The sequence below is a fragment of the Acinonyx jubatus genome, chromosome B4 (genome assembly GCF_027475565.1).
Source record: "Acinonyx jubatus isolate Ajub_Pintada_27869175 chromosome B4, VMU_Ajub_asm_v1.0, whole genome shotgun sequence".
In the NCBI taxonomy this organism is placed as follows: Eukaryota; Metazoa; Chordata; class Mammalia; order Carnivora; family Felidae; genus Acinonyx; species Acinonyx jubatus.
Window position 1 is genome coordinate 98145803 of NC_069387.1, and position 15754 is coordinate 98161556.

Below are 15754 nucleotides of genomic sequence, written 5' to 3' on the forward strand. Positions count from 1 at the left end.
CATACAGATATAAACACCTATACAAATCACTAATGAAGGAACATCATTATATTTTAACATAGTATCATGATCACAATTTCTATGAATAAGCCTGCATTTAAAAAAAATAATTCAATACTTCTACATATCTGACATTTAAGAAGCTAGAAAAGGACTCTAATAAAAGACGATGGACTAAATATAAAATTTCCCTCCAGTTACTCCATCCCATTGAAATAAAAATTCATACAGTTCATACAGAAAGAAGTAAAGCCGTAAGAGCAAATAAATTTAAAATTGGAAATAGGGGTAGTGTGTGTGTGTGTGTGTGTGTGTGTGTATAGCTTGACATAACAAGCAGAGAAAACCACATGCCCGTTATACCCTTTAAGAGTGACACAAAAGGGTGGGAACCCATATGTGTGACAGGACCCAAGAGAGGCATGATTGCAAACTAAACGATACAGCAAAGGGTGAAAACTGTGGGGTAAAAAACAGAATTAAATGTTACTTGACTGTATGAGAACAACTACATTTCCCATCCCCCATCTCCAAGCAAGCACCTAAACAACTAAGGGCAACATTTACCCCCAGGCAAAAAGACATTCTGCTTTTCTAGAAGATAAATGACTAGGAAAAACTAAAGTGAGGATGCTGGTAGAGTAATAAACCCTTTTCATCTGGCATTTAGAGGGCCAACAGGCTGGAAACTAGCTCTTCTCTCTTGTACCCTAAAACAATGCTTGCCAATACACAGGCCCTACCTTGTACTGTCCAGCCCTGAAATGCTGTGGCTAGAGTTCCTATTCAAAGAAAAAACTAGTAGGGAAAACAGTCCAAGGAACAGGGTGGGAGAGGGGAGACTCAGACCAGAAGCCCAGTCCTTCTTTCTAAACATGAATGGACAACCAAAAAACACCAGGGATATAAGGAAAACTAATCATGAAAAATAATAATTACAAAAACAAACATAGAAAGTGACCAGAATGGAAAAAGAGATAATTGAAGAAACACAAAAGAACCTTATGTTTCAATAACCTAATTTACATATTCTGAAACTAAGAGCAGCAAGTATTACAACATAAAACAGAGAAGAATGATAGGAAAAGAAAAACAGAACAAGAAAATCCACAGATTACCCACCCAAAAATATCAGACAAAAAAACTAGGGGAAAAAATCCCCTGAACAAAGAATCACAAAATATGAAAATAAAATGAGACAAAGATGATCAATCCAAGAGAGAAAAGACCTGCCTACCTAAGAGCACACAGGCAAACAAAAAAGTGAAGGTTGGAAAATAACAAAGACCTAAGAGAATTTCTGAGAATTGAAGACTCTCATTTAGACAATAACAACAGAGTGCCTAAAACAAATAACAACAACCTAGGGGCACCTGGGTGGCTCAGCTGGTTAAGCATCCCTTGATTTCGGTTCAAGTCATGATCTCATGGTTCATGAGTTCAAGTCCAGCATGGGCTCTGTGCTGTCAGCTCTGTGCTTGGGATTCTCTCTCTCTCTCCCTCTCTCTCTGCCCCTCCCACCCTCTCAAAAATAAACTTTAACAACAACAACAACAAAACAAAAACAATCTTTATTAGGACAGAATAAAAAACAAATCATCTTTGAAAAAATAGTGAATTAGCCAACATATGGCTTCTAATCAGCACCCCTGGATGCTAGAAGACAACCAAGCAATACTTTCAGAGTTCTAAAGGAAAATTACTTGCAACCTACAATATTGTGCCCAGCTATCAGTCAAATGTTAGAATAGAATGGAGACAATTTGTACACAGAATAAGTTAGAAGTTTACCCATCAAACACACTTTTTCAGGAAGTTACTCAAGGACTCCAGAAAAAAGATCAAGTAAATTTAGAAAAAAAGATCTAAAATAGAATGGATTCAAGAATACACCAAAAGGAAGTTCCCAGAAGAGACTTAAAAAGCAACTAGTGTAAAGTGAAGCAGAATTAGAGGCAACTCCAGATAAATAGGGAATACAATATAAAGCACACTATGCCAAAGAATTGAGGGAAAGGGGAAACTGATTTTGACTCAGGTCATGATCCCAGGGTCATGGGATTAAGCCTTGCACTGGGCTCCATGCTGAGCTTGGAGTCTGCTTGGGATTCTCTCTCCCTCTCTCTCTGCCCCTCTCCAACTCTACTCATTCTCTCTGTCTCTATCTCTGTCAAAATAAAATAAAAAGAAAACAAAAACAACATAGCTTCCTTTTTTGCATGTTCAGAAACAAACCTCTCCCATGAACTCTACCTCTCTCCTAAGAGGAGAAAAAGTCTTTTAAATAAAGCTAAGTGTCTTTCACTTTAAAGTAATTTCTTTCAGCTTAACTTGGTTAAGACAGTGGTTCTCTACCAGGGGCAATTTTGCCCCCAAGAGGACATTTAGCAATGTCTGGAGACATTTTTGGTTGTATGATCAAGGGGAGGTGCTAGTGGCATGTAATGGATAGAGGGATGCTGCTATACATACTACAATGCACAGGACAGCCACTCACAGCAAAGAATTATCCAGCTCAAAATATCAGTAGTGCCAAGATGGAGAAACCTGTTTTGAGGGAACTCTTCAGACTTTTATAAAAGAACTTTCATAGTTTCTCATGGCTTCTCATTCTTATAATGGTGTCTGAGCACAGAGCATTCATGGGCACAAGAAGTATTATGATGGATCTAAATGTAGATCCATGCCCTCTGGGTCCTCATGGGCTTCAGAGTTTTAGGAGAGTCATAACGGCACATGCTGATGAGAATATTATAACAATATCCAGTGTATCTATTAACTTGGTCCCACCTCAGCTCTTGCTGGTATGGATATTCTTAGGAGCTCAACTACCTATCCTAGGCAGCCCAAGCTTACAGTTAAAGCAATACTAGCTGCTTAACAAACCCCAGATCTTCATTAACTTTACACAATTAAAATCTCTCATTAAAATTACAATCTATTATGGGTACACTCCTCTTTGATGTACAGCTTTCTTCCACATGGTAATTTAAGGACTCTAAATCCTTCCAATCTCATGGCTCTACCACCCTCTTAAATGCTCCTGGTTCCTTGGATCGGAAAAAAAAAAAGTTGGAGAAAGAACACCTGCTTTTCTGTCACTCTATGCTAAAGTGAAAACACATCATTTCCATTCACATTCCACTAGTGAAAATCAGTCACATACATGGCCCCACCTAGATGCAGGGAAGGATCACAAGGGTAGAGGAGAGAATGACAGAAATGCACTCCTAGCTGAGCAACTACTTCCCAGTGTTAACTATACTACAGCAAGAGGGAGTACCAACTGTGGTGGGCACTGAGCTGAATCTTACAGAGCTGCCCTCCCCCCGCAACAATTACTGCATGGTCCCTCCCTTCACAATAGTAGCCTCATGACAAGCTTGCTGGCTCCCACTCTGTTAACTTCTATTTTTTTCACTAGGATTATGTGAGAACTTCTAGATCTCTTTCATACTACATAAGAACCATGGAAAACTCTGGGCCCTACTCTGCCTAAATATACCATCTTCTTCTGCCATGTCAGCACCAGACCACGTACAGGGCAATAAGCTAATAAGAGGCTGTGCAGGTTGTGAACTTAAGTAGTCTGGCTCCAGAGCCTATGCTATTCGGCCTCCTTAGATTTATAAAATAATAGGTAGTAAGAGAGTAATTCTATGATCATTAATAAATATTTATAAAGCCCCCACATCTTGCAAAACAGGCTAGGAACTATTACAAACTCCCCACTATGATGCACAGCATTGTTTTTTCTTTACTTTTGACTTGCTGATTTTAAGTGCTATTACAGTAAAAACAGGCAAAAATATACAGTAGCAAAGCTGGTCTTCAGAATTTCCTCACCCCCAATCTGTACTTAAAAAATGTACCTGCGCCCTCATGTTCAAGGTGTTCTACCTGTTTACTCTAACCCAGATAATGCTACTTAGAGTGGACTGCTCTCTCCCCAGACCTACCATATTCCCACGCCATCAAAACTTACCTACCCAGATTTCATAATTTCCACAGGGGCCCGAGTCTTCTCTGTAAGAAATTATGTAATCTGATAAACTACTGTGGCACTTGGCAGTCAAAACACAAGTTGCTTTTTCAGTGGTGAAAAATTTCAATAGGATAGATTTCAATTACACAGATTTGTGACCCTCAAATATTACTGTATAAAAATCCTCCGTACTAAGTCTGTACTTCAGTCTTACCCTAAAAAAGTATGAATTCAAAAAATTTTAACAAGTCACCTTGAAAATACTATATCCACTATGTTCTTTTTTTTTAAATTTTTTTTAACGTTTATTTATTTTTGAGACAGAGGGAGACAGAGTGTGAGTGGGGGAGGGGCAGAGAGAGAGAGAGAGAGAGAGAGAGAGAGACAGACAGAATGTGAAACAGGCTCCAGGCTCTGAGCTGTCAACACAGAGCTCGATGTGGGGCTCGAACCCACGAACCATGAGATCATGACCTGAGCCGAAGTTGGACGCTCAACTGACTGAGCCACCCAGGTGCCCCAACATGGCAAATACTTCAAACTAGTAACTGGTACATAGCAATCAACACATATCAGCTGTTATTAGTAGTAGTATTACCAGCAACAACACCTACTAAGCTACCTGCAGGAGCTCTAACAATCTCCTTCTGAATCCATCATGTTTTTAACAATCCTAAATCAAAGGTTTCTCCTTTTTATGTGAAAAGAGTCTCCAACCCCAAAACCATTTCCTCTTTTCTTTGGTGGTTTGTGAATATGGAAGGTAGTAACTGGTGTCTTTATCATTTCAAAACTCCAGACTTTTTTTTAGTTTGTTTTTTTTTTTTAATAATAAAATTCCCTTCCAAATATTATACAAAGGACAGATTGCTCCAAGGATTATAAACACTACAAAGAGTTCACAAAGTGTAGTGAAAAATTGAGATTCATAACCAAATAGCTACCACAGCAAAAAGCTTAGATAAGAAATGATACAGAAGTCCATTAGCCTACTCAAAAAATACTGAATTCTAAAATAAAGCACACAGGTAGAGATCCACCATAGTTTACAGTCATTCAAATCACCAAAAACATAGAGGATGTTTTGGGTAATTTTTTTTTTTCCTTAATAGCAGGAAAATCCCCTGTGTCTTCACAACAGTGAACACATGACATGATAGGCATGGACTATTTCTTCAAAAACAAATTCTATAAAGAAGAAAAGCCTAAAGGCTCAGATTTTCAGCCACACGTATCCCTTACTTACTTAAAGCTTTAAAAATTTAAGGCATCTAGCATTTTTCCTGGTAACATTAAAATGAAACAAGCCTCATTTCTGTCAGAAAACATTATGCTTGACTGAAAGAAAACTAAGCATCTAAAATTTTGATACTTATAAATTTAAAGGTAATTTAAAGGGTCAACTCAAAGATCAAGTAGATATGAGGTCATGATAAATACACCAAAATATTTTTTAATAATCTAAAGACAAAGATCCATTTTAAACAATTTAACATAAAGTTCTATGTCTTAGATATTGAAGTAGGCACTTCCATACACATTATGAAACTTCATTCTCCCAATAACCATATGGGATAAGGATTATGGTCTTCCTTTTACAAATGAGATAACTAAGGCCCAGTGATTTGCCCAAAGGCACTTACTTGTATAAGATTTAATCAGAAATCCGTTTCAAATTTTCTGAACCCCCTAGTTCAATGCTCTTGCTTTCAGTATACCACTGTCACTTCCAAAACTCAAGTACTCTAAATCTTAGTTCTTATAAAGTGTGCCAATCTTTTTATCTGAGAGAGAGAACAGTTATAAGGGGAAGAAAAATTATTCATAATTTACCAAAAAAGACTCACTGAGCTTAATCCCATGATTGCCCAGTCCAATTTAAATGCTTTGGTTCATGCTGTCTACCCCCTTAAAACACCTGCTTATCTTCAGATATACAGCTTTCTGCAAAACCTAACTCACGAATTACCTCTTCTAAGAAAGTTTCCCAGTTATGACCTGCTCCCTTCCTCCTAATCCAACATCCTTCCTTATCACCTCACTCCTTGTATCTATTTCGGACTACATTATCACACACTCCTTTTCATTCTCCTGTTATATATCTGGAACTGCATGTTTTCATTCAGTAACTATTAAGCATTTGCAGAGTGGATGGTGAGCAAAAAAGACAGGCCCTTGCTATCATAGATGGTTTACAGGGTTTGCAACTTTAAAAAAGGTAAAAATAACATGGGGTGTAAGAGTATGATCAAGGACAAGCATTCATTTCCTACAAGGCCTCTGAAGAAAGCTTTCTCCCTTGCATACTTGATAAAACTTTTCAGGGAGGAAGAAGTCTGGAAGGTCTCTCAGATCAGACCTTCAACTTCATGCCTTCGAGAAAATGAGGGAATGGAATGTGGAACCAAGATAGAAAGGACAGATCTAAAATCTCTCAGAGGTTTCCCACTCATGGACGTGAAATCTACCTCTACAGGTTAGTCCAGACATCCCTTCCTGAGTTGTATCCACAAGAAAATGATACTTTAGCTACAAATGCTCCAATCAAGCATCTCCACCAATCTCCTTGCACCCAGCCACCTTCATTATGCAGTACTCAGAGGCTTTTCAATTCAAATTGTATATATGCATTACATGTACGTCATATTCACAAGGCACAAGCAGGACTTACGCTTTCTACTTTTGAACTCTTGATGCTCCAAGATCATTGCTATAAGTGTGTTCAGCTTGGGGTATTATATTCAAATATAATACTTCAGGTGTTGCTATTAGCATAAGAATTATCCACAAAATTTGAAAACTACATCTAAGCATCAATGCCTATTTTGTCACCCATGCTCTAAGGAACCTGCTCTTGAAGGATTATTTCTAAACCAAGTTTAAATGTAGGAGGAGTACTCACTAAAGAAATTCTGCAATTTGCTCTTTAACAAGGCCAAATTTATAAGTGCCATAAATGTGCTATAAGAAACACATCTGATTGCCTCCAAAATGTAATAATATTCTAACTGAAAAATGACAGCAGCATCTTTTCCATATCACAGATACCACACTAATATTCAATAAGAAATAAACCATAGCCATTTTTAATCAAACCATTTCTAAGCAGCTGTAACGTATTGTGGCTCAAACGGTTCACATGGAAATTGACTGCAACAACCTAATCTCCATAATTAAAGACCTAAAAAGTAATTCTTATGTTTCATCTATTCCTTTTCCCAGCATTTTGAACAGGCATATTGTAGTCATCTCATACACAGTTACTAACAAAAAAGGGGCAACAAATATGTAAAATTAGCTATATCTTCTATAAAGGACAAACTGCATACCCTTACTCTCCCTTCCCCAACCTGTTCTATAAAACTAGCATGATCTTAATTTCACTGTAAAACAGGTTCCAGCAAGCATAAAAATTGACCATAGTCGCTAAGCATGATCAACTTTAGATAACACCTGATGGAATGAAGAAGCCCTAACAAACAATTCACCCATGTCTCTCCACAATCCTTGCTTTCTTTGGAATCCTAAGGGAGGCAAAAACAAAAAAACAAAAAACAAAAAGCAAACAAACAAACAAAAACAACCACACACACACCAAACCTGTTTTAAATGATTATCTGAAAAGACCTAAAGTGGCATTAATTTGAGTCTAAGTTTCAGGGGGCATAAGTAAAAACTAATAACCCTACCATACATGGGACATTCTAATAATAATTAGAAGTCACTCAGCTCCTCTAGGATTAGAAAGGCAAAAACTTCATTAAACTATTGAACGCAAATATGCTTACACCATAAGTTAGAGAAGTTTTCCCATCTGTTTAAATAGGCGCCCAAGTTATCTATTATTTCAAACAGCATTTAGATAAAATGAAATTAGGCAAGTTCCCCAAGGCAGATGTCTTTCATAAGGAAGAGTGTGTTAAATGACTTTTGTGAATGGAAAATCTGCAAGTACTGTTGCTTCACTCAGCTGGTCTTGAGTGGGTGGCTCAATGAACCAGAAGCATGCTCCATTGGAAGCTCCTTAGAACCGGATTCCACCCTTGAGAAAAGGCTTGGAAACAATACATTTAAAAGTACAGCAAAGGCTTCGCCTTCCTCCCATGTTACAAGGAGGCCACAGGAACTGAGTTGAGAGCAACAACACCGTGTCACCGTGTCGGCTCTGCAAGGGCGGGTGCGGTCTGCGGTGCGCGGCACAGCCTCCTCTAGAGCTGTCACAGGAAAACTGGAGCCTCGCCTTAACCGCACCAAGTGACAAAGCGCCAGCTCTCCCCCGGGCGGGGGCTTCCGGCGAGACCCCGAGGTCGGCCCAAACTTCGGGAAGAGTCACTCGGGGCAGTCAAAATGCTCTTACCCACCCCCCCCCCCCCACCGCCCCTTCCGCGGCTATGTAAGGTTTGCAGACGCACGTCCTGTGGGCCCCAAAATACTCCACCCCCGCCAGCCTTTGGAATCCCCCACTCCGAAAAAGGACAAAGGAGCCAAAGAGGAACTCTCCGGCTCGGGGAGTCCCCACTGGCCCGAGCTCAGAACGTGGGGATGGGGGTGCAGTCTCCCGGAGGGGTGCGGACCCGCGACCACCCGCCCCCCACCCCGACCCAGGGACCGGCGTGACACTCACCGGTGCGGAGCCCCCGGAGAGGCGGGGAGGAGCAGGCCGATTCCTCCGGGGCCCTGCACGCGCCCGGGCGGACCCCAACTTCTCTCGGCTGCTGTCGCCGGAGGCAGCTAGGGCGCGAGCCCAGACCGAGGGCGCTGGCTCGCGGCCGCGGAGGCGCTGCCGGCTCAGCCCGCGAGGGGGGCGGGAACTCGCGGCCCGCGGTCCTCTGGCCAGGGCGGGCTCCACTTTCCCTCCGTCCGCCCGCTACTGGCTGCGACCACTGCCGCGGCGAAAGCTAACGCTGCAGCCACTCGGGCTACAGCTCCCACCACCGCCTGGCCCCGAGCGCGTCGCGGCCTAATGTTGTCATGCGCCGCGTCGCCGCCTCTCTCAGCACCCACAGCCGCCAAGATCCTCTACATTCGGGCGCCCTCCCCCTCCAGGCCCCGCCCCCAGCTCGCGGGCTCCAGCCACCAGCCCCCCTCCCCTCTTTCCCGTCACGTGACGGCGCTCGGAGGCGGCCGCGGAGACGCCTCCCCGGCGGGCCGGGAGGGAGTCGCGCGGGAACAACTGTCAACACCTAGTTGTGCCAGAGTCTTATCGCATCCGAATTGCCTCCGCACACCCGAGGGCGGCTTCGGGATTCGAGCCCACCGCCGCCCGCCCGTGATCTACTGAGGCGTGGTCTGGACCGGTCTGCAGGGCCCTGCCTAACCTGAGAAGACTGCACAATAGAGCTCACTGGTATTGGCCCAGGACCCCACGCCCACTCGGAGGCCCGGAGGCCCGAGCTTGAGACCCGCCTCCCCAGCCTCGGCTTGACTAAAGTTTTAGACAAACAAAGGAAAAAAGAAGGCATCGTGGTGTCTGGCTTGAAAAGCAGTAACAAATTGTTCCTATTTCTAGTACCACGTTAATTGTGGCATTTAATTTACTGTCTTCCTCATTAGAGTTTGGTTTTTTTTTTTTTTTTTTGAGGAAAGGATGGTGTGTCTCAATCACGCTGGGATGAAAATAGCCTAGCAAACTTATTTTTGTTCCTAGTCAGGTTCAGCATCCTTCGTGCCAGTTCTACAGTCATTAAGTCTCACAATGTGTTAGGTTGGGTGGCAGTTTAAACAGATCCACAGGATTTGGCAATTCGTTGCAATTTTAAAATAAAGCCTAATCTTTTTTTTTTTTTTTTTAAGTACCTAACTTTTGGACGTAAACTTGCTTTCCTTTTAAACCCAGGTCCGAGGAACTCTCCCCGCCCACCGCTGGTGATGAGAGGAAAAGAATAGAAATGCCAATCGCCAGAGGAAAGAAAGTAACAATACAGAAATGAAGGAAGTAGAAAAGCAGAAAGATCATAATCAAACCCTGCTAACCATGCAAGCACATGAGAAAGTTTTCTCAGTTTGTAAGTCATTTTTCCTTCTGGCCCAGAACTAAGGGTTTTTGCTTAAGCATGTTTTATGCCCTCATTACGTTTTCTTAACAAGACCTCAAAAAGCATTCTGATCACCTGGATACTTGAATAACCAATAGAGTTTGGCCTATATGATCGTAATTATCAATGTATTTCATGACACACTAAGAAATAGACTTTAGGACTCACCGTTATTTCATGTGAAGAAAGAAAAATACTGCCATTTAAACTATGCAAAGCCACTGATATTTTTTAGGACACATCTTAAATTCATAGATGTTAAAATGTGAGAAACAATGGGTCTTGGAATCTATGAGATACTGTAATGAGCTGGTGTTCCAATGAGGGAAAGATTCTACAGGTTCTGTTCTGAAGTCTGAGATACTGTATTTGTAGTTCAAATAAATACGAGAAAAGTTTTATTATTGTGTGAATGACACTAACTCAGTAACTTTGGAGTTTGGCATCAGATTGAAATGTCTTCTATTTTCTAGAGCACTATTTTTTAAATTGACTTAAAATTCAATTTTATTTTTTAACAAATAGGCTGGAATGGAATAGAATATAAAGATCAGAGTACACATTTAGTGTGGACAAGAAATTGCTTTGTGAAATTTTTGTTTCATTTGTGGGGAAGAATAAGAGTGTGTCCTATGTTGTGATTTAAACTGTGTTTCTTAGTGTGAGTTGCAATCAAATAGATTTGAAAAAGAATGTTCTTGGAGCACAAATAACATGCAAAATATACCCTCTGGGCTCTGTTTCTCTGGTTCTTTTCCTTTACTCTGGGAACTAAAACTACAGATCAGTAAAATAAAGCAAATCTCCTTGACAATCCTCTACTGCGTCAGCCCAAATTTCTTCTATTGGTTGTTGAAAATAAACAGTCTTTTGTTGGAACGGAAAGCACCGTTCTGGAAGCAAGGTGGTGGTGGTTTACAGACTCTGCTAATTAGATGTGTGACTGGATGAATTACTCTCTGCATATCAAGCTCTGATAAAAAGTAGGGAGTTGGGGGGGGCGCCTGGGTGGCTCAGTTGGTTAAAGCGTCCAACTCTTGGTTTTGGCACAGGTCTTGGTTTCAGCTCAGGTCATGATCTCACAGTTTGTGAGTTCAAGCCCTGCATCGGGCTCCACACTGATGGCTGAGAGTCTGCTTGGGATTCTCTCTCTCCCCACCCCCCCCCCCAAATAAATAAATTAATTTTTAAAAAAAGTAGGGAGTTGGACTATATGCTGTTTAACCAATGTTATTCAACCTTTTTTTTTTTCAGTGAATGATATTCACATTGGAAACAAACAGCCAGGATTATGCAAATTATTGTCTAGTCTGACTACCTATAACTGCTATCAACCAGACTCAAAAAAAAGTCAATGCAAGTTCATGAAAGTGAAGATATTATGGGACAACAAATGTAAGTATATCTTTTGTAATTGTATTTTAACTGTTGCTAGTAATAGTTGCTTGTCATGAATGATGATTTTGACATACCTCACAATTGACTGCAACAAAATGATGGATCAATACATTGCAAATGAGAAATACATACTTTTCAGATCCTTTCACATCTAATATCGTATGATTTCAGGAAATGATCAAACTAGCATTTTGATGTAATCACAACATAAACAGAAACTGTAATGTGTGATCCTGTGCTATAACTGAAAAATATCCTAAAACTTCCATTTGCTATGTTTACATACCCTGCAAGTTTGCTACTCTTAAAATTATTTTGAGAATAATATTTTTAATAAAACTTTTGAATATAATTGTCCAATTTTATTATAACTATTCCATTTTAACTCCAGTAAGAATCTCTTACGCCTAGTGTTTAATTCATTGTACATTTCTGACAATGAGAAGTTCTTTTTCCAAATCAGTTAAAGCACTGACAGGCACGATAATTTTTCCCACAGAATATGCATCATCCCTGACCTAGAATGAGAGAGATTGGCTTGAAGTTGTTTTCTGTTTTTTTGTTTTACTTTTGCCTATCCATTTAGACATTTATGTTGCCAAAGATTGCTAATGAAGATTTTAGGTTAAAATCCTCATTTTCTCAGAGAAGATTAACAGCAACCTCAAACATAAATAAGGTATTCAATACAACTTTGAAGATAGATTTGGTAGATTATGTTATTACTCTTGGCTATGTAACTTGCTCTAACGAATGGCTTATGAGCAGATGTAACACATGCCAACTGCTTTTTTGACTGCAACATTCAGGTCAATCTCTTGGTCTTGTGCTGCCTGGCCATGAGAAAGGCGTGTTCCAAATAGGGTCTCAGAATGAGAAAATATGTGGAGCAGACCTGAAACTGACCTTTAGAGCAGTACACCAGCAGCTGACCTGCAGCTACTAACATGAAGCAAGAGTGAATCATAAATATTTGTTGTTCTAAATCACAGAGATTTTTGAAATTGTTATATAGTATAATCTCACAAATCAGCTTAAGTGAATTTAAGCCAACAGATAAGTGGTTCAAAGGCTAAATGCACTGTAGAACAATAATAATCTTCAATTTAATAAAACAAAATAATAGACATCTACAAGGTGCCTGGCTGGCTCAGTCGGTTAAGTGTCCGCCTCTTGGTTTCCACTCAGGTAATGATCTCATGGTTTGTGGGTTCAAGCCCCATGTCAAGCTCTGTGCTGACAGCACAGAGCCTGCTTAAGATTCTCTCTCTCTCTCTCTCTCTCTCTCTCTCTCTCTCTCCCTTTGCTCCTCCCCCACTCAAGCACATGTGCATCCCCAGACTCCCTAAATAAATAAATAAATAAATAAATAAATAAATAAATTAAATAATTAATAGACATCAACTAGATATGTGGTAAGCACCCAACCAAAAATTTATATTAGGGGCTCCTGGGTGGCTCAGTCAGTTAAGCATCCGACTTCAGCTCAGGTCACAATCTCACAGTTCATGAGTTTGAGCCCTGTGTTGGGCTCTGTGCTGCCAACTCAGCCTGGAGCCAGCTTCAGATTCTGTGTCTCTTTCTCTCTCTGCCCCTTCCCCACTCGTACTCTTTCTCTCTCCCTCCCTAAAAAGTAAGCATTAAAATAATTTAAATAAATTAAAATTTTTTTATATTAAAAAAGTAGTCTGGGGTGCCTGGCTGACTCAGTTGGTTAAGCGTCCGATTGGGCCCAGGTCACGATCTCGGGGTTCGTGAGTCTGAACCCTGCGTCAGGCTCTGTGCTCACAGCTCAGGGCCAGGAGCCTGCTTCGTATTCTGTGTCTCCCTCTCTCTGTGCCCCTTCCCCAGCTCACACTCTGTCTCTCTCTGTCTCAAAAAGAAATAAACATTAAAAAAAAAAGTCTATTTGAAAAATCTACAGATTTTCTTGCAAAGTATTTACATATTGATTTTAAGTATTTCTGTTTAATATTATTTGTCTTAAATATCCCTCAATGAAAATTTGGATAATAAAATACAAAGAATATAGCCTTGTATTTCTGGCAATATCATGGCTTATATACGTCACTCAGTGATCACACTGGAAACAAAAATCCTGGAAAAATGTTTTAAATTCTATTAAATGTATTGATTAACTGGTAATAAAGAAATTAGTAGTTCAAAACTGGAATGAAGGCAGAAACCTAGATAGAGAGTTTCACTCCAAATGACCCCAAGGGCATTTGCCAAATCCAGTTAACATGAGCTTTGGTGTTCATGGCCTTATAAAAGACAAAACCCATGACCTGCCCTATGCCCACAGAAAGCTGCAGTTCCAAGGATTATTCACTTACTGTAAAGATGTATTAGAAATAAACTTGCCCCTTAGTAGCATACACACCTCTCCCCTATGTTCTACAAAGAAAATTACTGTCTTAAACGTGGCACCTAGTGGAGAGGGGAAAAGCAAAATCATATCTGAGAATTTAGACTCACAATCCAGCTCTTATGCACACAAAAAAATATAACTTGAATTCATATTACCTGGATGATCCCAGAAGGTATTCAGCTGATAATTGAGAAGAATGTTTGACTGATAGTACTTTCAGACATCTGGCAGAAGCAAATGCCAGTCCTCTCTGGAGGAACCCATCTTCAATTTAAGCCTTAAAGAATAATAAGTAAAAGTCTTAGGAAAATAGCTCACATTTTAAAAAATAACAAGCACAGAAGAAAATAAGTCACCATTAGTGACAAACAGTGAACATAACATAGCAAAAACATTTAAAAAGACTTCAGATACTGAAATTACCAGACACAGACTATAAAACAACTATATAAAATATGAATAAGGGAATAAAAGATGACCTTGAAAATACATGCACAAAACAAGAAAGTATAAAGAATAACCAAAGATATTTTTTAAATGGAACTTAAAGAATTAAAATATATAAGTTATTAAAATTTAAAACTCAGGGGACACATTTAATAGTCTATTTGACATAGCAGAAGCACAATTTAGTGAACTGGGAGGTAGAGATGAAGAAGTTGCCCAAATGCAATAGAAAAAGAAAAAAATGAAAAATATAAAAGAGACTTTATGTGACATTGAAGACATTGTGAGAAAGTCCGAAATAAATTGATACTCCAAAAGAATAGGAAAGAAAAAAATGTGGCAGAAGCAATATTAGACATGATAATGGTTGAAAACTTTCCAGAACTGATGAAAGATTCCAATTCACAGATTAAGAAGTCCCCCAGACCCCAAGCAAATTAAAGAATAATAAATCTACACTTATATACATCACAGCAAAACTATAAAACACCAAAAAACAAAAGGAAAAGAAAACTTTGAAATTAGTGGAGAAAAAAAATAGATTATTCTCAAAAGTGTCTGGTAATCGACCTTCATTAGTAACAATAGAATCAGAATACCATGGAATAACACCTTCAGTGGGCTAAAAGAAAATCCAATGCCTATTTGAAGAGGTCTTTTAAGAAAGAGGCCAGGGGTGCCTGGGTGGCTCAGTTGGTTAAGCATCAGACTCTTGACTTTAACTCAGGTCATGATCTCACGGTCATGAGATTGAGTCCTGCATCATGAGATCCAGCCCCAAGTTGGAATCAGGGCTGGGTGTGGAGCCTGCTTAAGATTCTCTCTCCTCTCCCTCTGCCCTTCCTCCCCCACCACAAAAAAGAATGGGGCCAAAACAAAGGCATTTTTAGGCCAACAAAAGCAGAGTTTGCTGCTAATAGTGATTCTCACTAATAGAAAGTCTAAAGAAATTTCTCTCTTCAGACAAAAATAAAATGATCCCTCTATAAAAGATCTGGAGTTAAGACTGAAGTAAGAGCATTGAAAGTGGTAAATACTTGCATGAATCTAAAACCCACCAACTATGCAAAACAGAATTGTTAAAATTATTTAATAATATTTTTAAAAGAAAATATAGCTATCACTCATGTTCCTAACATCAGAATAAGTCCAATCAGATTCTTACCTTATACCTAGTATTAAACAGACCTCATCAGAGCAAGTATTTTTCCCATTTGTATTATTAGTTCCATCTGGTATATGCCCTTAAAAGCAAAAACACTAGGGGCACCTGTGTAGCTCAGTCGGTTAAGCATCTGACTCTTGATTTCAGCTCAAGTCATGATTTCATGGTTGGTGGGATAGGGCCATGCATCTTGTTCTGTGCTGACTGCACTGAGCCTGCTTGGGATTCTCTCTCCCCATCTCTCTCTCTCTCTGCCCCTCTCCCACATGCTCTTTCTCTCTCTCTAAATAAATAAAAAATTTTTAATTGAAAAAAAACAAAAGCACTAAACATTTTCATTTATTTTTTTCTCT

At 39.7% G+C, this 15754-nt stretch overlaps 1 protein-coding gene and 1 long non-coding RNA gene across 11 annotated transcripts in view; one reads left to right on the forward strand and one right to left on the reverse strand.

Moving 5' to 3' along the window:
- OSBPL8 (oxysterol binding protein like 8) overlaps window positions 1-10316 on the reverse strand; it is a 153969-nt gene extending 143653 nt beyond the window's left edge. For 5 of the 6 annotated variants that reach the window (XM_053226511.1, XM_027071206.2, XM_027071205.2 and 2 more), the window contains exon 1: window positions 8610-8987. The gene's annotated coding sequence lies outside the window, so the exon portion shown is untranslated. Of the gene's footprint in view, window positions 1-8609; window positions 8988-10188 lie in introns of those variants that run through there. The other variant, XM_053226509.1, reaches the window with a different exon arrangement.
- The window catches only part of LOC113602810 (uncharacterized), a 163523-nt gene continuing 156791 nt past the window's right edge, over window positions 9023-15754 (forward strand). For all 5 annotated transcript variants that reach the window (XR_008300352.1, XR_008300351.1, XR_008300353.1 and 2 more), the window contains exons 1-3: window positions 9023-9332; window positions 9822-9990; window positions 11275-11415. This is a non-coding gene — a long non-coding RNA (uncharacterized LOC113602810). The remainder of the gene's footprint in view (window positions 9333-9821; window positions 9991-11274; window positions 11416-15754) is intronic.